Consider the following 23,301-nt stretch of genomic DNA (forward strand, 5'->3'; position numbering starts at 1 on the left):
CTGTATCATTAGTTTTTGTGCCTCTGAGTGTCAGTTTGGTAATTAGAGGCTGGTAAATTTGAATGGAAGATATCATTAAGAAAAAAATGAAAAGTCCACTAACAACATAATTATGATACCACAGATGAGTACCATGGCTTTAAGACCAACAGATCATTAAATAGGAACCTAAAATACATACCTGAGTTATTTTCCCAAAGCTAAATGCAAGAGATAGACTAGATAAAATTCATCTTCATTATTTTCAAGGCTGGCGACAGAGTGTGCAATAAAAGGCTAATAAACAAAACTGTGCAGTTGGGAATAGAACAAAAATATGTAATTCAATTAAAAACATATTAGTTATTAAGATGCAGAGGTAGTGAATCACAGCAGAGGGTATATCTTGCCTCAGGTGGAAAATGGAATGTTACAGGAATCTATTCTGGGATCTTTACTTTTCATGATAAGTGCTATTTAGATTCCAGTTGCATGCAACAGCTTATTGCTAGATTCAACAGCAAGATCAGAGAATTTGATAGAGCTGCTCTGAAAATTCTGCAACATATTTGCATGAATTAAGGGTTTAATTTACTTAAAAGGATTTACCACAAGTCCCTTTTTATGCAATGAGACCTATTTATGAATAATGTCTTTTAACAGTACATGGTTATGCACTATAGTAAAACTAGCCTTCCTTATATATTAACACTTTTCAGTTTCTCCCTGGAGTTTCTATACCCATGGGTCCACATGCTGACTTTAAATGGAGAAAATCCTCATAGAATTTCCTTTTGAAATACCTACTTGAAATACCTATCTGTCAACTTTGCACCTGCAATTTGTGAGGGTTGAATTGATGGAAAAAGTACAAGCAGGAACTGTGAAATGCAATCAACATTGGCACTTTCACACCTCTGCCTCTCTCCTAACCTGTCCCCAGGATTTCTGTGTTGCGGGTGAAAGAGTGTGTACTATAAAATAATGTGTATACTGTACAATTTTACCTGCCCAGCCAGTATTCTGAGGGTAGTGCCAAAATTTAGGTGCGCCTATTCACAACAGGTCTGTGACTCGGGTACATATTAGCACCTAAATGTGACATTTAGACATGTGGTTTACAATGTACTGCAAGCTACGCATGTAAGTGTTGGCCCTGCCTATGTCTCACCCCCTGCCCCTCCCCTGTGAATGTTTTCCTTACAATTACCTGCTAAGCCATTTTATTAAAATGTAATGATAGATTAGGGGGCCGATATTCAGAGTCATTGAAATGGACTGAACAGGCTCTGGAAAGTTTAAATCGCCTGTCTTCACCTAACCGCAGATATTCAGCAGCACTAAACTGGGCAGTACCGCTGAATATCTCCTCTGACCGGCCCCCCCAAAAAAGTGGGCAGTCAGGGGCAGGCCAGGGGGCATGTTGGGGAGGAGCCGTGGTTTATGTGGGTGCCGGCGATATTCAGCTTACGCCCACATAAGCATAAAACCTGTACTAAATTCAGTCACTTAAGTTTATGTAGGCCTTGGCTGAATATCGGGCTGAGACCTGCATACATTTTTTTTCTTTTAAATTAAAGTCTCCCCGAGCCCCCGACATGTCACATCCCTTTCTCTCTCCCCCTCCCAACCTGTGGCCATAAGCCAGTCCCCCCACAAATGCCATCCATCCTCACCCCAACCCCAGCCCCCCCTGGAGTCTATGTAGGGCCCTCCCGGGCCTACCTTAATCCCTAATGGTCCAATGGTGGTTGTTGGGGACAGGAGCAGAGTCCCTTCGCTTATGCCCCTTGTGTCACCTTTCAAAATGGCTGATGTGACCTCTTGTGACAGCTTGCGGTACTACAAGATTAAGGGATTAAGGTAGGCCTCGGGGGACCTACATGACCTCCGGGGGTGGGAGGGATGGGTGGCATTTGCTGGGGGAGTGGCTTGTGGCTGCAGGTTGGGAGGGGGAGAAGGAGGGGCTGTTGCACGTCAGAGGCTCGGGGGGATTTCAATTTTTTTTTAAATGTAAAAAAACAACTTATGCAGTCCTGGCCCGATATTCAGCCGGGCTGCAAAACTCTTATGCAGGTTCAGCTGAATAATGACCGGGCCCGCATAAGGTGCAGCAGCCTGTGCACCCCAAATTGGCCCTGATATTCACTGCCTGGCACTGAATATCAGGGGATAATTTAGCCAGCAATGAACAGCGTTTAAAAAAATGCTGACCGCCGCTTCCTGACTATTGGGGGGGGGGGGGGGTTAGTGTTTTACTGACATTTACTTGTGTAAGACACACTTAGGGGGTTAGCGTGTTGAGCTCACAGAAGAAATCAGCTGGTGGTAAATGCTGAGATGCCCATGGGCATCTCAGCATTTACCGTCAGCTGATTTCTACCATGAGCTGAAACTGCTACCGTGGCTTAGTAAAAGACCCCTTTAGTCATATTCTATAAATTTAAGCTTGCAAAAGTCTCTCAAATTTAGGTGACCTGTTATAGAATGAGGGGGAAAGTTCTTGAAAATCTCCTGCATAGTTTAGTTTAGTTAGTTTATTAAAAACTTGATATACTGCACCTCACAGTAAAATCAGAGCAGTGTACAATAAAACCAACGTGAAAAACAGTGTGAAAAGAACAACAAATCTTTTCAAGAAAAGCTTAAGAGAGAAAAAAATGCTTGATGTGCATAGAATAGTCCAAATTTAATAAAACGTGCACTTTTTATATGTTCTTTTAAAAAAATATAATACGTATTTCCTACACTTTGGTCTGTGGACAAATTTATTTCCTTGTTTTTTTCTTTTTTCCATTATAATTTTCTCTCCCTTTTATGTTTTCTTTTACTTCTTTCTTCCCCTCTTATCTTACCCCTTCTTCAAAGCCTTCTCCCCCTTCATTTTCCCCTTTTCGTTGCTTGCTGTAACATAGTAACATAGTAAATGACGACAGAAAAAGACCTGCACGGTCCATCCAGTCTGCCCAACAAGACAAACATACGTGTATACCTTACCTTGATTTGTACCTGCCTTATTCAGGGCACAGACCGTACAAGTCTGCCCAGCAGTACTTCCCGCCTCCCAACCACCAGTCCCACCTCCCATCTCCGGCTCTGGGTCAGACCGTATCCTGCACTCCACTTTTCAAATGTTTTCTGAAAACCCAGATACACACCAACCAACTCACTTTTTATTTATGCCTTCAAAGAAAGATTTATCAGACTTATGAGGCAAGACTTCCCTTGGCTAAAACCATTTTATTTTATTTGTTAAGTATTTAATGTAAGCCCCACTTAACATCACATAACAATATGGATTTAGTCAAGGGACATCTTGCCTCATCAGTCTGATACTTTAGCTACTCAAGTCTTGCTCTGCTCCTTCAGCTGATATTCACCTCTCCTTCCACTTAATCCTTCACTCCCTCACCTGTCTTTTTACTGCTTGTATCATCTTTTGACACCCCCTCCTTCATGAGTTCTTATTTAGTCACCTCCCCCCATCAGCACCACCCAGCATCCTTATGTGTCCCCAATGACAATTGTGCTAATTTGGTTTTGTTCTACCCTTCACCTGTATAGTGCTATCAAAATTTAAGGTCCCTGCAACTTGAGCTAATAAAAAAAAATCAACATGATCACAGAGTGACAGCAGCCAGCATTAGAATAATAATGGCAAATAGCAAGAAGAAGGCACCAAAACAGAACTTGAAAATAACCCCAATAGGTGATACTGGAAATGACAATAAACAGAGGGAGTTGGACCCATCCATGAAGGACCCCAGTTTGGCATAATTCTATAAAAAGACAAAGATGATTCCATGGAAAGTCAGAAATTTTGCTCATTTGCCATGAAATTTGGACAAACTGAAGGATTTCATTATTATTTATATAGGGGTCCTTTTTCTAAGCCATGGCAAAAAGTGGCCTGCAGTAGTATGAGCACTTGTTTTTGGAATGCGCCGGGCCAGGTTTTACTGCATCTGGGGGAAAGGTTTTTTTTCAATAGGCTGGGAAAAGGGCCTGCAGTAAAATTGAAACCAGCACGTGGCTATTTACAGCCTGAGCCCTTAATGCCACCCATTGATCTAGCAGTAAGGGCTCAAGCACTACACATGCGGTGACCAGTTGGCACGTGCCAACCACTGATTAATGGGGGGAAATGCCGCATGTAGAGTGGCCTAGTGGTTAGGGTGGTGGACTCTGGTCCTGAGGAACTGAGTTTGATTCCTACTTCAGGCACAGGCAGCTCCTTGTGACTCTGGGCAAGTCACTTAACCCTCCATTGCCCCAGGTACAAATAAGTACCTGTATACAATATGTAAGCCACATTGAGCCTGCCATGAGTGGGAAAGCGTGGGGTACAAATGTAACAAAAAAAAATTATCCTGGCAGTATGGGCGCACACCAAATCCAAAATTACCACCAGGGGGGCTTGCTAGCCTAGCGGTAGTCTCATTTTGGCGCACATAGAGCCTACCACTCCTTATAGAGAGGTAAGAAATAGTAAAAACAATTGTTTCCTGTTGCCACTGCAATGAGTAGATTACTACATAACCTAGCAGACCGGAAGCAATAAACTAAATTCAATATTCAAAAATTCAAGTTCATACTTTTAGAACAGAATGACAAACTGGTAATTTATAAAATTGGTTGAAGAAAAGTTAAGGCCATTCAGACAATGAACAAACTGAAATGACATTAAGTATGTAGCAACAGCTGGTAACAAAAAGGTAACCAAACACAAAAGTTCCATGAGGATAATAGTGGTGCAGAAAAGAGTGGGTAATGGAGGAAGGCTAGTCAAACCACAGGATCAAGTTGATTAAAAATGTATTGCTGTGATGTGTATAAAACAATATACGATAACATAAAAGCAATACTCAAGACTCAATATGGCAGTGTGTTTCGGCAAAGAACATGCCTGCCTCAGGAGTCTACAATAAAAACAAAAGTGAAAATATAAAAATAATAGTAATAACTATCAAACACAAATTTCAATATAGGTTAAAAAATATATGAATAGAAAAGTGATAAAACATATGTAGATGATTCATACATAAGAAATCATATGTTGTTTGAACAGAAAGTCAACTGATAATGACTGGATACATACATTAAAATCTATCTGCCATGACATAATCATATTCAGATAAAAAATCATAAGCACATAAAAGATAAAACAATAAACACAGTATACTGTTCATGAACATGCTTATATAAAAAAAAGTGGACAGGATTAATTCAAAGTGGTGTTAAAACATTGGAATGATAAAAAAGAAAAAAAGTGTAAAATACTAACCTGATAATATAAAGTTAAGGATAAGATGGTACTGCTAGGTAGAAAAAGAGTAGCGGTCTATCAAAAGAAAGATAGGAAGAGAAAATGTATGTATGTACACAGTGGAATGGACAGTGCTGGAATGAAAAGAAATGATATGTTTCTCTGTTATTGTGCAAAAAAACTGTAAAGGCAAAAAAATAGGAGAACACATACCTTTAAAAAGACCTCTTGAGTAGGCAACAGTCAGACATTTATTTTTGAAATATGTATGATCTTCCAAGATATGCCAATGGCTCCTGATGATCTTCTTAACCTTATTTGCAAGAAATGAGTATCAGAAAGTACAGGCAATATCTGGTATTTCTGTATTCCTTCTTGGTTCTAACAACGTTCTCCTCTCCTTCTGACATGCCTTGATAAAGCCATTGGCTATGTCTGTAGCAGGATATCCTCTCTGAGTGAATCTTTGTGCCATGGTGCGTGACTGCGTATGAAAATCTTCAAACCTCAAACAAATTCTTCTGAGTCTAAGAAACTGTGTGAGAGAGTGGTACATTTTTCTTAAGGCTTCTGTTATGGTCACTGGTATAATGGAGAAAAGCTTTTCAGTCTATAGGATTCCTATATATGGTAGTATTGAATCCAATGTCATTTTTAGAAATGAATAAGTCTAAAAAAGGAATGGTGTCTTTATCATAATTCTTGAATTTCAGATTGCAATCTTGAGGGTTGAACGAATCTAGGAATGAGTGTAATCAATCATTGGTTCTTTTCCAAAGGATGAAAATACCATCTATTTATCTGTTGTATATTTTTATATGGTTCTTCAAGGGGTGATCTGTCAAAAATTTCTTTTCAAAATCAGCAATATATAGGTTAGCCAAATCTGGTGCCATACTAGCACCCATAGCGGTCCCTTTTACTTGCTGATAATAAGTATCTTGCACACGGTATCCTTGGCTCTCTGTATTTCTTACCGGCACACTTATCTGTCACTGGCTTTCTGTGCTTTTGCACTGTACTTATTTTCCCGTCTTGTTCTAATACAAGACTTGAGTATTTATGTCCATTTCTTCTCTTTCTTTGAATCTCATTCCCATGTTTTACCTATTGTTAGCTCATACATTCTTTTGGTCCACAGGTGACATTTGCAGAATGGCACTGCTACTCTAGCCATCTCTGCAACACTATATTATGGTCTTGCATTCCTCTTTTTCCCCCCTTTTTTAATTTTTTGATTTAGCATCTTTGCTCTTTAAGTTCATTAAGCACAGTACACTTGTATGTTTTTCTTCCTATTTATCATGTTTCCACACTAGTATTTTCATGTACCATATTAACTTTTGGTAGTAATCATAATATTCATCTATTTAGATCACGGGTAAACGTTCATGTCCAAATCTGTTATTTGCTTCTCTTTCTTTGCAGGAACATTTGGCTTAGCATTGCCACAAGTGTTTTTTACATAGTGCATCATTTATGTATGTATAGTTTTTTTAAAGGTATGCCTTCTCATATTTCTTTGCCTTCACAGTTTTTTTTTGCACAACAACAGAGAAACATATAATTTCTTTTCATTCCAGCACTGTCCATTCCACTATGTACATACACACATTTTCTCTTCCTTTTTTTCTTTTGACAGACCACTACTCTTTTTCTACCTAGCAGTACCATCTTATCCTTAATTTTACATTATCAGGTTAGTATTTTACACTTTTTTAAAACCATTCCAATATTTTAACACCACTTTTAATTTAATCTTTGTCCACGTCTTTACGTAAGTATGTCCATGAATACTGTATTTATTGTTTTATCTTTTATGTGCTTATGATTTTTTATCTGAATATGATTGTCATGGCAAATAGATTTTAATGTATGTATCCAGTCATTATCAGTTGACTTTCAGTTCAAACAACATATGATTTCTTATGTATGAATCATCTATATATGTTTTATCACTTTTTCTATTCATATATTCTTTTAACCTATATTGATATTTGTGTTTGATAGTTATTATTATTTTTATATTTTCACTTTTGTTTTTATTGTAGACTCCTGAGTCCTGAGGCAGGCATGTTCTGTGCCAAAACACAGTGTCCTGTTGAGTCTTGAGTATTGCTTTTATGTTATCGTGTATTGTTTTATACACATCACAGCAATAAATATTTAATCTACTTGATCCTGTGGTTTATCTAGCCTTTTTCCATTCCCCACTCTTTTGTGCACCACAACAGCTAGTAAAGCATCGTAAATCTTGCAGTCCCAGAAAATGTGATTAGCTGTAGGTAAAAATGTTGCTATTGTTACTTCACAAAGCATCGATAACACCTCATTTGGAACTTGGGGTACCATGTTGGTTAACTCTGTACTAGAAATACCCAAATACTGGATATGTTTTCAACATGTTTTCTGAACCCATATATTCTACGTAAAAATTGAGAAGCAGTGTGTTTTATACCAAATATGTGGTTACTTAGCAACATAATGATATAGCAATGGTTGCTAAGAGATGTAGCATCACACACTATCAAAACAGCAGCTCTAGGGATATTTACAATAATGAGGAACTGGCAAGCTAGGAAAGAGAAAGGATTTTAAGTGTATATGTTGTACAAACTTTATAATGGGCATGTAGGATTACTAATGCTATGAATGACTACTTAATTTTTTGCTCTCTGTGGTTATTCAAGATAATACACTGCATAACATTTTTCTATCATCATCTTTTTTTACCAGATTGTACAACCTAATTGGTTTTTTTCCATCCAAATGATTCAGGCATGGTCCAAGTACATATATGAATCATCAAAATTAAGCAGTTGTATTTGAGAAGGGTAATTTTCAAAGTGGATATAAATGGACATAAAGCATTTTTTTCAGCAAAAATCATCAGTTTGCTCATTGCTAACCCTCAATGTAGCTAAAAGCAGGCTCCATGTTCCAGAAGGATTGTACTATTCACATTGAAAGGAGGGATTCCTAGCACCATGTTTAGCTTGGAGAAGGGAAAGTATGCATGTAAGATGTGATGGGCAGCCAGAAAAGTGCTGTTTCATGTCATTTCCCATGTCGTTTCCGGGGATGTTTGTTTTATTGGCCATTTTTTGCCATGTGAGCAAAGTCATTGAGAGCACACTCATTTAAAGGAGAGTGCACTATCCCTCGGATTTTATATATAGTGCTAAAAGATTGGTGCCTAAATTTAGGTGCAGATCTAAGATACACACATATCTAAATTAGTTAATGAGCTATCAACAATGAATTAATAGGCTTTAACAATCAATAACAGCACTTCATTAGCATTATTTGGATTTGTGTGTGCATCTCCCTGTGCACTATTCTATACTAAATCCTCAGCATGTAACTGAAAAAGAGGTGTTGCCAGGGGCAGGGCATGGGCATTCCAAAACGTTGTGCACGGTTTTATAAAATAGCACCATTTACCTGCTGAAATGCTATGAGTTCTCTGCAATCATTTACAACAGGTTTCAGCTGGCATAAATTCCGTTGCTCATCTTTAGGTGCGGGAATCAGCACTAAGAACTATTCTATAAAGCATGCTCATCTTGTAGCACTCTTTATATAATATCACTTAGCACCAATTTTTTTTCTGTGCTGATTTTTGAGCACCATTTACTAAATCTAGCCCTATGTGTGCATGTGCACTGGTTCACATGTGCACAATGGATGCCCTATTCAAAAAAAAAAAGAATTTTAATGTTTTTGCTGCTTGTTTTTGTTTGATAATGACATGCAAGAAAAAGAGAGGGGGGGTCACAAACAATAGGGATGCTCTTCAGGGATGGTAATAAGGTGTTCTGTAAGTAAAAAGTCTAACAAAATGCATCTTGGAATGAAAGCTTCTTAAGTTCAGTCTTAAAATGTGGTAGAGAAGTCTGACATCACAGGGGAATAGGTAAACGGTTCTGAAGATATGGTCCTTGATCAGAAAAGGTTGAGGCATAAGTATGCACATGAAGAATTTGTTTATAGGTTGGTACAACGAGTTGATTCTGATCTTGCAAGCGAAGAGTTGTTTGAGTTCACAAAAACAAATCTTAATTGTATTGGAAATTTGTGGTTTAAAGCACGTGGTGTCACTGAGAATTTTTGTAGATGGTTTGAAGGCAATTGATATTCCAGCCAGGGAAACTTGCAGCCTTATTTTCGAAAGAGAAAGATGCCCATATTGCGACCCAAATCGGGAGATGGGCATCTTTCTCTCGTGGGCGCCCAAATCGGTATAATCGAAAGCCAATTTTGGGCGTCTTCAACTGCAATCTGTTCCAGAAACGGGCAGAGCTGACGGGGCATGTCGGAGGCGTGGTGAAGGCGAGACTGGGGCTTGTTTATCAGCCGAGCAGAGATGGGCGCCCTCGGCCGATAATAGAAAAAAGAAAAGCGTTTTTAGCGAGAAGTTGGGTCACTTTTTCTGGACCCTTTTTTGTCACGATCAAAACCCCCAAAAGTGCCCCAACTGCCCAGATGACCACCGGAGGGAATCGGGGATCACCTCCCCTGACTCCCCCAGTGGTCACTAACCCCCTCCCACAAAAAAAAGAACTTTAAAAACATTTTTTGCCAGCCTTTATGCCAGCCTCAAATGTCATACCCAGCTCCATCACAGCAGTATGCAGGTCCCTGGAGCAGTTGTTAGTGGGTGCAGTGCACTTCAGGCAGGTGGCAGGCCCATCCCCCCCTACCTGTTCCACTTGTGGTGGTAAATGGGAGCCCTACAAACCACCCCCCCAAACCCACTGTACCCACATCTAGGTGCCCCCCCCTTCAGCCATAAGGGTTATGGTAATGGTGTAGATTTGTGGGCAGTGGGTTTTGGGAGGGGATTTGAGGGGCTCAGCACCCAAAGAAAGGGAGCTATGGACTTGGGAGGTATTTTACTTTTAATTCTAAAATGTTACAAGTGCCCCCTAGGGTGCCTGATTGGTGTCCTGGCATGTGAGGGGGACCAGTGCACTACGAATCCTGGCCTCTCCCATGACCCAATGCCTTGGATTTGTTTGTTTTTGAGCTGGGCGCCTTTGGTTTCCATTATCACTGAAAAACGAAACTGCACAGCTCAAATCCGCACACATCCAATGCATTTGCCCGGCACAAACCGTATTATCGGAAAAAAAGATGGGCGCCCATCTTTTTCGAAAATACGGTCTGTCCCGCCCCTTCATGTCCCCGTTCTCGGACATAGACACCCATGGAGATGGGCGTTCGTGTTCGATTATGCCTCTCTTGGGCTCCTAAGGTGGGATGATCCCTGTGTAGCCTAAAACTAAGCCTTGGGATTTTGGGGGGTTTGATTTAAGTTTGTGAGCAATAAGCCAATCAAATATTTTAGTAAGATTCTGGTTAAGGTTTATAATATCAGTTGAATATCATCTGCATAAACAAATGGGCTAAGGTCACTGTATCTCAAAAAATATATAGCGGAATTAGAAAAGGTTCAAAGAAGGCCGACCAAAATGATAAAGGGGATGGAACTCCTCTCATATGAGAAAAGCTTAAGAGGTTAGGGCTCTTCAGTTTGGAAAAGAGATCAGGGAAGATATGATTGAGGTCTTCAAAATCCTGACTGGTGTAGAATGAGTAGAAGTAAATCAATTTTTTACTCGTTCCAAAAGTTCAAAGACTAGGGGACACTCAAGGAAGTTACATGGAAATACTTTAAAGACAAATAGGAGGAAATATTTTTCACTCAACGAATAGTTAAGCTCTGGAATTCTTTGCCAGAGGATGTGGTAACAGTATTTAGTGTATCTGGGTTTAAAAAGGGTTTGGACAAATTCCTGGAGGAAAAGTTTATAGTCTGCTATTGAGACAGACATGGGAAGCAACTGCTTGCCCTGGGATATGTAGTATGGACAGTGCCGTAGCGAGGGCGGCTGACACCCGGGGCGGGTCGCCGCTGCGCACCCCTCCTGGGTGCATCACGGCACCCCCCTCGGCGCCCCCCCCCCCTCCGGAGCACACCCCCCCCGGAGCTCATTCTTAATTGACGAAGAAATGAGGAGCGGGCCGATTCACCTCCGAGTCCACGTCGCTGGGAGCTGCATCAGCTCCGTTGGTTCCTTGCTCTCTCTGCCCCGGAACAGGAAGTAACCTGTTCCGGGGCAGAGGGAGCAAGGAACCAATGGAGCCGACACCCCCCCCAGCGGTGTGCACCCGGGGCGGACCGCCCCACCGCCACCCCTTCCTACGCCACTGAGTATGGAGTGTTACCACGATTTGAGTTTCTGCCAGGTACTTGTGACCTGGTTTGGCCACTGTTTGGAAAACAGGATACTGGGCTAGATGGACCATTGGTCTGACCCAGTATGGCTACTCTTATGTTCTTAGACATAAAGATATTAAACAAAGTTGTGGCTAGTATAGATCCTTGTGGTACTCCACATGGAAGGAATGATAGTTGGGATGTGTTATTCTTCCAATATACAATATTCACTCTGACAAATAAATAGGACAGAACTAGTCTAGGGCAAAAACTGGAAGGGTGAGGAGTTGAGTTGCTGAGGATGAGAGGACAGCCATCATATCACCTTGTGTCTAGAAATTTTGTCAGAATCGATAGGCCATTTTGCTGCCTACTTAAATGTTCCTAGAGGACACAAGTAGGCCCATAAGGAGAGACAAAAAGTGCTGAACACTGCTTTGTATACCTCTGGAAAAGCTTCCGGCAGCTCAGTGCTACATTCCACAGAAAGCATAAGAAATTTCCATCACTGTTTTACAAATTCTCCTACAATAGTGTGAGAAGGAGTTGTAATATGTGGTTCTTATCCAAGGAATGTTGCTTTGACAACTATGAGATGACATGTGACCTGATAATATGAGGAATATCAATGGGTAGTTGCAAATGAAGATTCCTTGCACTGAATTGCAGAATAGGCCAGCTAAAATTGACTTGGAAACCCAAAGGGACTAAAGGAAACTGCCAGGCAACAAAAATAAGTGTAGTCACTTTGGTCCAGGCATTTAAACATATTTTCAATCAAGTGTGTTTAATTACAACCCTTATTAAGCATTGTGTCAAGCAATTATCCTCCAGTTAGTAAATAATAAATATGAGCAATCAGAAGAGAAACTGTAAGTACAATATGCAGTTACCACCCCCTTTACAATAATGAACTATACAGTACAGAGTTATTCATTTAGTAGGTGTTCATCCTGGATTTTCCATACCAGAAATCCCTGTTGGGTTGGATTGCAGTACTCTACTCCTGGGAAAAAATGAAGCAAGGGTAAATACCACATCTTTGGCAACTAGGTGGATATTCACTTCATCTGTGCTGCAGTGCTTCTAACCATTAGAGCACGATCACGTCTGACACTATAGTCACACTGCTTATTTAAAGCTAGAAAGGAGAACAATGTAGTGAAAACCACTGACTGCTTTGGCACTCTGCAGTGTTTCTGAATTTTTGAGAAAGAAAGAATCATGTTGCAGCTCATTTCTGCAGTGTATTTATGAGCCCCTGGGGAAGTATGTCTTTCGGAACATTACCAGTTACTTACAACCACAGTGGGTTAACATAACTTTGATGCCCAAAATGAAGCACACAGAGCAATATCATTTAGACTGGAACACCAGTGGTTGAATAAACAGTGCAGGCCAGATCAGGATCTTATTCAACAAATAACTGAGGAATTAGTTCAATGAAAAGAAAAGAAAAAAAAAAAAACAGGCCCAATATATCAAATAGTAGGGTGATGCATTCACTAATGGACACTTGGCTGTTGAAATGCCTTAAAAAATTTAGTGCACATGAAATCATGTTAATGAATGAATTAATGGAAGCTATTTGGTTATTTTAGAAGCTTATTTGTGGAATCCCCCCCCCCCTCCCAACACACACACCTGACTGTTTCCCATAAGACAAGGTAAAGACATTACTCTTCTGCAGCATCAACATCTTGTACAAAAGGGGAGTATAAATGCTTACATTTTATCCATAGCTGTTTGTATTAAATGATGCCTTTTAGGCAGGCTAAGTTAGCCATCCAAATTTTGAATGTTGATACTTTGGTCATTAAGATCAGCCTCCTGTTAGTAGTTATCTTATCCTCTGGATAAGAGTCCACCAGGGGGTAATGTGATGGATAAATGACAGCAGATAAATGTAGCCTGTTTAAAGAGCCTGTTTAAAAAAGGCCCCTTAGATTCAAAACTATATAACGAGGAAAGGTCCCACTGAACTTTCTTTTTGAGAAGTTCTGAGAGAAGAGGCCATTTCTCTGGTAAGTGAACACTATTTTACTTTGTGCTTTGGGAACTTAAAGATTGGGGTTTAAAGGAGGAATTGTAGGTTAGTGATAGGCAAAATAAAAATATAAAAAAGCAAATTTTATCAACTAATCTCCATAGTCTTTCCCCCTTAGTTTTAAAAACTCTGTACCACAGCATTAACAGACTCTAGATGGCACTGCAGGATCTAGTTTAGTCTTCCCACCCACCTCCCTAACACCCGCCCACCCCTAGGACAACTCTTCATTTATAGTCAGTTATTGTAATTAGGGTAACAAGCAAGGAGTGCTCTTACAGAGTTTTAAATACATTTCATTAACACCTAAGAAGGAAACAGTAAATAAATCATACAATATATTATCTATATATATAAAACTCACCCTCAACGTTCTATTGGCTGCTGACTTCACTGAAGCCAAGGTTTGTATGTTCGAAGCTCTGAAGCCTCGAAAATCACAGTCTCTGGGCCCCGCCCTCGCGTCAAACGTTATGACGTTGAGGGCGGAGGTGGAGCATTTCACCGCCCTCGCGTCAAACGTTATGACATTGAGGGCGGAGGCGGAGCAATTCACCCACATCGACGACTGGTGGGGAGGGGGCCACAGGAAAGCCTTGCTAGCGCCCGTTTCATTGGCTCCAGAAACGGGCCTTTTTTTTACTAGTATAAACTAAAAGACATTTTTATATTAGGCTAATATCCTTAATACTGTAGCAAGTTTTAAATTATTGAAAAACTCAAAAACACTAAGATGGAGTCAGCGGTCCAGCAGCGAGAGGGGTGCTATCCAGTCTTTTGCATTGAGTGTCACATGTATGATTATCTCCCAGTTGGTGAGATGTCATATGTGTGTGCCCGATGCAAAGAGCTCCTAGCTCTCCGAGAATGTGTCTGTTCTCTTGAGGCTAGAGTAGCAGACTTGGTGGAGCTGAGGGAGATAGAGAGGTACATAGAGGAGACCTACAGGGATGTTGTAGAGAAGTCCCACCTCCAGTCTTGTAGCCCCTGTGCTACCTTGGAGGAGGGAGTTCTCCTAGAAGAAGAGCATCACCCTGGTGAAGTAGGAAGTACTCCTGTAGCCAGGACCTGCCCACCAGGGGATGTACTATCCTCTTGCACAGAGGATATGTCTCCAAGTGCTGCTCAAGAGGGAAGGGTTAGGACAGCTGTTGTAGAAGGAGATTCGATCATTAGGCGTATAGATAGCTGAGTGGCTGGTGGACGTGAGGATTGCCTGGTGACTTGCCTGCCTGGTGCGAAGGTGGAGGACCTCACGCGTCACCTAGATAGGATTGTAGATAGTGCTGGGGAGGAGTCGGCTGTCTTGGTACATGTGAGTACCAATGACATAGGAAAATGTGGGAGAGAGGCTCTGGAAGCCAAATTTAGACTCTTAGGTAGAACGCTCAAATCCAGAACCTCTAGGGTAGCATTTTCTGAAATGCTACCCATTTCACGAGCAGGGCCCAAGAGACAGGCAGAGCTCTGGAGTCTCAATGCGTGGATGAGACAATGGTGCAGGGAGAAGGGTTTTAGATTTGTTAGGAACTGGGCAACATTCTGGGGAAAGGGGAGCCTATTCCGAAAGGATGGGCTCCACTTTAACGAGGGTGGGACCAGGCTGCTGGCATCGGCATTTAAAAGGAGATAGATCAGCTTTTAAACTAGAAACGGGGGGGGGGGGGGGGGGGGGGCGACAGTTGCTCAAAAGCACATGGTTCGGGATAAGGTATCTTTCAAACATATCACCAAAACAGGGAAGATAGGGTGTTCTGATAGTGAGGTTGCAAAAGAGACCATAGTAGATCAGGTGTCCTTAAATAAAAATAAAAATCAAACAAAAGATTGCAAATTATTACTGTCAAGTACTGAGCATGATGTAAATAGGAACAAAAAACATAGTTTGAAATGTCTATATGCGAATGCCAGGAGCCTAAGAAATAAGATGGGAGAGTTGGAATATATTGTACTAAATGAAAAACTAGATATAATAGGCATCTCTGAGACCTGGTGGAAGGAGGATAATCAGTGGGACACTGTCATACCGGGGTACAAATTTTATCAAAGTCATTAAATCGCGGGAGGATTGTGAAAAATTACAAGTGGACCTTATGAGACTGGGAGACTGGGCGTCTAAATGGCAGATGACGTTTAATGTGAGCAAGTGCAAAGTGATGCATGTGGGAAAGAGGAGCCCGAATTATAGCTGCATCATGCAAGGTTCTACGTTAGGAGTCACAGACCAAGAAAGGGATCTAGGTGTCATCGTTGATGATACGTTGAAACCTTCTGCTCAGTGTGCTTCTGCAGCTAAGAAAGCAAATAGAATGTTAGATATTATTAGGAAAGGAATGGAAAACAAAAATGAGGATGTTATAATGCCTTTGTATCGCACCATGGTGCAACTGCACCTCGAATATTGTGTTCATTTCTGGTAGCCGTATCTCAAAAGATGTGATAGTGGAATTAGAAAAGGTGCAGAGAAGGGCAACAAAAATGATAAAGGGGATGGGACGACTTCCCTGTGAGGAAAGGCTAAAGTGGCTAGGGCTCTTCAGCTTGGAGCAAAGGCGGCTGAGGGGAGATATGATAGAGGTCTATAAAATAATGAGTGGAGTTGAACGGGTAGATGTGAAGCGTCTGTTTACACTTTCCAAATATACTAGGACTAGGGTGAATGCGATGAAGCTACAATTTAGTAAATTTAAAACAAATCGGAGAAAATGTGTCTTCACTCAACGTGTAATTAAACTCTGGAATTCATTGCCAGAGAATTTGGTAAAGGTGGTTAGCTTAGCAGAGTTTAAAACTGGTTTAGAAGGCTTCCTAATGAAAAAGTCCACAGACCATTATTAAATGGACTTGGGGGAAATCCACTACAGTATTTCTGGGATAAGCAGTATGGAATGTTTTGTACTTTTTTGGGATCTTGCCAGGTATTTTAGACCTGGATTGGCCACTGTTGGAAACAGGTTGTTGGGCTTGATGGACCTTTGGTCTTTCCCAGTATGGCAATACTTATGTACCGTATTTTTCGGACTATAAGACGCACCGGACCATAAGACGCACCTAGGTTTTAGAGGAGAGAAATAGGAAAAAAAAAATTTTCCTTTTTCCCTCCTCTAAAACCTAGGTGCTCCGGTGCGTCTTGTCCGAGTTTTGGACCTCCGTCCCGTACTTACACGATTCCATGTGCCCTGGTGGTCTAGTGATGTCGAGATTCTCAGCGGCCATTTTGAATCTCGCCGAGACCGTCAGAAAGCATTGAGGAGCACGGAGAGCAGCGCGATGGGCAGGAAAGAGGGGGCTCTTTCCTGCCCCGACGTCACTAGACCACCAGGGCACATGGAATCATGTAAGTACGGGACGGCGGTCCAAAAACGCTACCTTCGGACTATAAGACGCACCCCCCATTTTCCTCCCAAATTTTTGGGGAAAAAAGTGCGTCTTATAGTCCGAAAAATACGGTACTTATGTAAATACCTGAGCAGTCCATTCATTCTGCCAGTCACACTCATTATCAAGTCATGATTATACCAACAATGAATGTGATATGAAATAATTGATAACGGTCTTTCTTTGGCATGTCTGGGATATAACCAAGCAAGACCGCCTGGCCCTGTCCTTAGGTTCCAACTGATAAAGTTGCCTTCGAAGCCCACTCTATCCAAACCTGTCTTGCCATTTGTGGGACACAGACCATAAAAGTCTGCCTGGCAGTGCCCTCATGTTCCAAATTACTGGAGTTTCCGTTAAAATCCTCTCCAGTCCATCCTAAACCAGTTTGCCACACATGGGACACAGACCATACAAGCTTTCTGATCTCCCTCCTTTATGGTCCCATGGCTTTGTTCACCTTCAATTTTTCAAGTTTTTCATAAACACCCTCTTCAGAGAATGATGCGATATCTACTGCATGCTCATATGTAACTTTGCCAGTCAATTGTGGTCCTTCTCCTGGATTTTCTTCTGTGAACACAGAAGTATTTGTTCAGCACATTTACTTTTTCCTTATCATTCTCCACATTGTGGTTTACAGTATATTTGTCTCATAAGTCCATTTTAGCCTTCCTCCTTTCACTAATATGCCTGAAATTTTTTTTGTATCCTCTCCTTGCATTTTTGTGTATCCCCATTTCTTCTTCAGCTTGCACTTTCACCAGACGGATATCTCACTTGGCTTCTTTCAGTTTCATCTGGTATTTCTTTCTCTGTTTCTCTTCTTGAGTGTTCTGTATTTCATGAACACCTACTCTTTTGCCTTTATTTTCTCAGCTACTTGTTTAGAGAACCATATCAGTTTAGTTTTTCTCTTGTTTTTTATTTATTGTCCTTTCATTTTAAGAGAACATCCCTGACCAGCCAATATCCCTCCAATGGTCAAGCCCACTTTGCAGATCTACACATAAGTAGAGGAGTGTGGTAGCCGTGTTAGTCCACTCTTAAGGTTATCAATAGAAATCAAACAAAATAAAACATGGAAAAGAAAATAAGATGATACCTTTTTTATTGGACATAACTTAATACATTTCTTGATTAGCTTTCGAAGGTTGCCCTTCTTCCTCAGATCGGAAATAAGCAAATGTGCTAGCTGACAGTGTAAACACTTAGGTGCTATTCTATAAATGGGCATGTAAGTGTGTTTTTGCGCAGATTTGCCATTTCTGCCCTGTTTCAGCGCCTTGAATCCATTAGCACACTTTTCTTTACCTAAAACTTAGGGTGGAAGTAGTGCCTAACATTTAGTGCCATACTGTGGCTTATTTAAACTGGGCAAAAAAGTAGGGACAGCTCAAGGAGGATATCAGGAAGTCAACAGCTTAAAAAAATGACCCAACACGGCCGTGTTTCGGCACAAAGGCCTGCATCAGGGGTCTAATGAATCTACATAAAAAAACAAAATAATTGACTTATCAAATAAACAAATTAAATAAATTAAAAAATAATTTATACAGTGAGCACATGCATAAGCACAAAAAAATATATTACATAAATTGAATTATATAAAAGAAATTGAGTTATGTAAAAGGTGATTAACTGTTAAAAAAGGAGTAATGAACAAACTGATGAATTTGAAAATATAAAGTATGTGAATAAAGGATCAATGGATGAATGATAGTTATAAACATTATGTGAATGGTATTGTTAAAAATAATTACATGGACAAACAAATAAAACTGTATTGTCAATGAAATATATTTTGATGAAATAATAAAGAACAAATCTATATTATCAGTTAATATACGTATGGGTTGTGTGTGAAATTTTTTACCTCTTATGTTGTTGCTGGTTGGTTAACCAAGAGTAATGTAGCTGTTTGGCTTCTAAAATAAAAAATAAAAAAATGGAAAAAAAATAAATAATGAAATTGAAACATTTAGAAATGTATTGTTTCAAGATTAAGTGCACCCTTATTGGACACGCAGTGGAATCAGTAAAAATTATGAAAACAGTGTGGTTAATTCTATTTTCAGTTAAATCAAAAACGAAAACAATAAAACTGATAACAAAAAGATAAAAGTATATTGTTATGATTTACATCGAAAAAATAAACAATTTATACAAGCCTGTATGAGTAGTGAGGGAAAAATTGACAGTGACTGTCTGCCCACGTTAAATTTAGTGATGGAACGCCGGCATCATGCTGCCAGCGTTCAACCTGTATATTCAATGCCAGACCATTTCCAACAACCAGCATTGAATATCCATGTTTTTCAATGCTGACTAGTGCATGACCGTTTGTCTATATTCAAACTCAACTGGCCATGGCTTAGCAGGGAAAGATAGGCCTGCTTTTTATGCAGCTTTATTTGGCCGCTAAGCCTGGCAGGTTAAGTTCCGAATATCAGAACTTAACCGATCACGCACCAGGAAAGCCCTCGGAATGCTCCCAACATTGCCAACTTTATTTTTGGCATTAACCTTTTCAGCGGCGACAACTAGCTAAATGCTGCTAAAAATGACTGGTTATGGGCTGAAAAACAAGTTAACTGGTCAGGAACTGTTCCCGGCTGGTTAACTCACACTGAATAACTGCCGGACAGAATTCTGTAAGTTATGTGTCCCTGCCACATTTAGGTGCTCACTGTTACACCAAATCTATGGCTGGTATAACTCTGGGGGCATAAATGTAAAGCACTAACATTGAGCTACACTGGTTTCTATAATGGATTCTGGCACCCAGATGCTATAATAGAATAACCTCACACCATGTATCCTTGGAGTGCCTAAATGAAGGTGTCCAGTTATAGAATTGCTTCCTAAGGGGACAGGGCCGCCGAGAGCTGGAGCCGGGCCCCCCCCCCCCACCCGAGGTCGCTGCCCACCTGAGATTGCCGGGCCCCGCCCACTCGAGGTCGCCGCCCACCCGAGATCGCTAGGCCCCCCCTGCCGCTCACCCACCCGAGGTCGCCGGGCCTCCTCCACCCGCTATTGGGCCGGGCCCTCAGAACTAACCTTAAGCCTCCTTTCACTTCGCAGCAAGCAGCAGCAGGGCAGACCTCTCCTCCTTCCTTCCGTGCCCCGCCCTCGCGGACATTACATCAGGCGAGGGCGGGACATGGAAGGAAGGAGTGGCCTGACCTGCTGCTGCTTGCTGCGAAGTGAAAGGAGGCTTAAGGTTAGTTCCGGGAGTGACAGAGGGTGGGCCAGGCGGCGACAGAGGGTGGGCCAGGCGGCGGCGCCGCTGGGCCCCCCTGGAGGCCCGGGCCACGGGACTTTTGTCCCCCCTGTCCCCCCCTCTCGGCGGCCCTGTAAGGGGATAATATTTAACCCATGGTAATCAATGGGTTTTTGTTTTGGTTTTTAATGCTGGCCACAATGTTTTTTTGTTTTGTTTTTTTAAATACACGGAAGCTAGATAGAAACATGACAGCAGATAAAGGTCAAATGGCTCATCCAGTCTGTCCATCTTCTGCAATCACTATCTACTCCTTTCCCTAAGAGATCTCATGGGCCTGTCCCATGCTTTCTTAAATTCAGACTCAGCCCTTGTCTCCACCACCTCTACCAAGGGGATCAATATTCAGCATAGTTTAAGAGGGCAGGAGAGGCACTTGCATAGCTACGTGGGCAATAGTGATTTAGAGTGAACCACAAAGCCCAAAGGAAGAAATAAAGGGTACCCCAGAAGGATGTGCAAGAAAGAGCCAGAACTCTTGCATTTCAGTGAGCCTAATTGTTTCTTCAGTGATAACACATGCATTAGGAATTCCTCATATGATGAATGGTGAATGTAACCCCTCTTCTGGTACTCATTATATGGTGACCGAAAGGCTCTCTTACTTTCAGGCCCAGTTCCACAGGTCTGTTTGCAGAACTTACTTGGATTGTCTGACAGGAGGAGAGATTTTTCAGCTTCAGGGTCCAAAGATATTTATTTATTTGTGAAATTTATATCCACATGAAAAATACAAAATAATGTAATCTGCATTAAAAATGACCCGACACGGCCGTGTTTTGGCCCAAAGGCCTGCCTCAGGGGTCTTTGTAACCTCAGTAAATATGACTTGGAATATGTACTCCAAGGGAAATAATAAAACGAAACTCTCTTGGGTCTCCTCTCTTCTAAAAAGTGTTAAAAAACAAAACAAACTTGTTGTACTCCTCTCCGAAGAGATGTGTACAAATATAAAATATATATTTCATATTTGTACACATCTCTTCGGAGAGGAGTATAACAAGTTCGTTTTGTTTTTTAACACTTTTTAGAAGAGAGGAGACCCAAGAGAGTTTCGTTTTATTATTTCCCTTGGAGTACATATTCCAAGTCATATTTACTGAGGTTACAAAGACCCCTGAGGCAGGCCTTTGGGCCAAAACACGGCCGTGTCGGGTCATTTTTAATGCAGATTACATTATTTTGTATTTTTCATGTGGATATAAATTTCACAAATAAATAAATATCTTTGGACCCTGAAGCTGAAAAATCTCTCCTCCTGTCAGACAATCCAAGTAAGTTCTGCAAACAGACCTGTGGAACTGGGCCTGAAAGTAAGAGAGCCTTTCGGTCACCATATAATGAGTACCAGAAGAGGGGTTACATTCACCATTCATCATATGAGGAATTCCTAATGCATGTGTTATCACTGAAGAAACAATTAGGCTCACTGAAAATATGTTTAATTTCTACCCTTTTTCTTGATGATTCAGACTGAATTGTAAGCAAGGATTGCTTTTTGTTTCATAAATGGCAAAGCATAGTATTACAGTAATTATCCATTTAATTATTACTTATATGTGCTCATAGTTTTACAGTAATATGATTTGCCTTTATTTGCATGCTAGCTTTGAATAAAGGGTGCATGCTTGCTGACAGAATTGTGATGAAACAAGAGCTAAATGTTGCAAAGTGCTTCAGCTGAAAGCTTACTCTGGTGTTTATATAAACTATATTGTTTGCAGAGCACAGCTCATCAATTTCATTGTATTACAGTTTCACCGTGTCATCTTATAAAGCCCTAAAGAGATTATCAAATGACACACAAGGCATTACAGGGTCAGTCCTTGCAGATTAAACTGCATCAGTACATGACAAGTCTGAATGAAATTTCTAAAGTGTATTGCATAGGTAAGGTAAGAATTTACATTACGAAGCTGGATTTTCTAAAACATTATTGAACTGCATGCCAAAGTGCTTTCTCTGATTGAGGAACACCCTGGGATTTGCTGATCTCATTTTTTTTTCTATAGGAATGTTAGATGGCAAGTTGCTTCCTCATGGAATTTAAGGCAAATTAGGTGTAGGAGGAGGTGGCTGGGAAAGCCTAGATTTATAATAAAAATCAGAGGACATTATAAAAAAGAGACATTATATTTTGTCTATGCTGTGGGGTGTATAATGGAATGGCACAGAAAAAAAATCTAGGAAGTGAATAGGGATGCATTATTGTTTTTAAAATGATATATGCGTTTCTTGTTTCTTTCCCTTATTTATTTCAAATTCAAAATGATGCAAATCCCATTTAAAATGCCATTCTGTTTTCCATATCAAATCAGTCCCTGCTCTGCCCTATGATTGCTTAAGGAAATTCTAGCCCTCGTAAACAGTTCATCCCTTCCACAATGTACTAACTCATCACCTCATGTGCAGTCCCCTGATTCCCCTTATTCTACCTCTCTAACCTCATGTGCCCTCAAGTCATCCTATATAATAATTCTTACCACCAACGCTCTAATGTCTTGCCTGTGTCCGTGGCTCCTTCAGTGTTGCTGAGCTAGGCTCCGTAGCCAGGCTGGCGTCACTCATAGATGATCCCCCCCCCGCACACACACACACTGCTATGCACAAATCTGGCATCAAACAACACAGCAAAAAAAAAAAAAAAAAACAGCCTCGCGCAGCTAACCGAAAAGGCTTGAGGCTGCTGCCCTCCCAAAACACTACTGATGCAGACCACAACCTCCCTCCAGAGATACCAGCATCAGCAAAAAAAACAGAAACAGCTCCATACTGCTTGACACGAAACACTCCCTCCACAGTTACCGGTGTGCAGGACACCGCACTCAATTACGGAATACCGGTAAGGAGGGAGGTGACGCTCACAAACTTTAATGCATGTTCCCTGACTTTCAAAAACTGTCTTCACCCACACCCGAGACACTCCCCGCCTCTGTTGAAAACCCTCTCTCAGTCTCATACACACACACACAATGTCTGTCACACACACACACACACACACACTTCCTTGCGATGTCTCCACCCATGCCGCTACCCTCCCCCCGTCCGAGTCTGGCCCCGCCGATCCCCCTCTGTGCAAAATCGCCACTCCCGCCCCTACCCCTCTGTCTCACACACACACAATA

Source organism: Microcaecilia unicolor, chromosome 1 (genome assembly GCF_901765095.1).
Source record: "Microcaecilia unicolor chromosome 1, aMicUni1.1, whole genome shotgun sequence".
In the NCBI taxonomy this organism is placed as follows: Eukaryota; Metazoa; Chordata; class Amphibia; order Gymnophiona; family Siphonopidae; genus Microcaecilia; species Microcaecilia unicolor.